This window comes from Octopus sinensis, unplaced genomic scaffold (assembly GCF_006345805.1).
Source record: "Octopus sinensis unplaced genomic scaffold, ASM634580v1 Contig05846, whole genome shotgun sequence".
NCBI classification, from domain to species: Eukaryota; Metazoa; Mollusca; class Cephalopoda; order Octopoda; family Octopodidae; genus Octopus; species Octopus sinensis.
In genome coordinates, this window is record NW_021828695.1 from 6179 (window position 1) to 7264 (window position 1086).

Consider the following 1086-nt stretch of genomic DNA (forward strand, 5'->3'; position numbering starts at 1 on the left):
TATATACTTGAAAATAATTTTAAAAAACATTAAAATATTGTCTGTTTAAAGAAAGCTAAACTATAAATACTTACTGTACAAACAGCTTACAGTTTTGAAATCACATTCACTTAAAAATATTTCTAAATGATTAAAATATTGTATTTAATAAAAGCGAAAATAGAAACTGTAAAAAAAAATCGCTTTTTTTTTCCTTCTTTTCGTTGTCAAATCACTGTCTAATAAAAAGTTATGAGTTTCTTTCCTTTCAGGATGAAGATTATTTTCGGAACATTTTCCCATTATGCACCGTTTTGGATATTTATATCCTGAAAATCTCTAATATCTTGAAAATAACTTTACCGATTTACGCGAAACTTGTTTCATTCGAGAAGTTTTAACATTTCAGGGTAAACTTAATTCATGGTATTTTCCCATTATGTGCCAGTTTCGCTGAGTAACATTACAAGCAAGCAAGAAAGATTGAAACTGACTTTTAATGTATTATGAATATGTATATATAATTTATATTTTTATGGAACATAACTGTTATGTTCGGTCTATTATTTTTTAACTTCTTGTCCGTTTGAATAGAAAAGTTACACCAAATCTTACATTTCTCCGACTACAGTACGCTTTCGACTCGATGATTGTATCACGTGTTTCCAGCTTCAAATCCCCATTTCTGACACAGTTTCCAGTGTAAAACTTTTACAACCATATTACGGCCATATCACGTTGAAAGCACCCGTTCTCGTCTGATCACCGAAGTTAAGCAACGTCGAGCCTAGTCGGTACTTAGATGGGTGACCGCTTGGGAAACCTAGGTGCAGTAAGCATAGCACATTGTTAATGGCGGTGCCCCAGCATGGCCACAGCTCATGAGCTGAAACTAGAATCAATCAATCGATCAATCAAAACCTGGTCGTGCTTTCATTTCTTATACCTTTCCCGTGCCAACTTGAAGCATTATGTCACAATGTGTGCCACTGTCTTGTTCCAAGTTCCACAGGCTCTACATTTTTCTGACACCTTCTTTCCATATATATTTTCCCTCAAGCTGTTTGTTTGTTTTGTTTTTTGTTGCTTGATCTTGGGCTGCTACAA

At 34.1% G+C, this 1086-nt stretch overlaps 1 pseudogene; it reads left to right on the plus strand.

Annotated features, from left to right (window-relative positions):
• The first annotated feature begins 699 nt into the window (after nucleotides 1-699).
• Nucleotides 700-818, plus strand: LOC115227628 (annotated as a pseudogene).
• Nucleotides 819-1086: the final 268 nt, after the last annotated feature.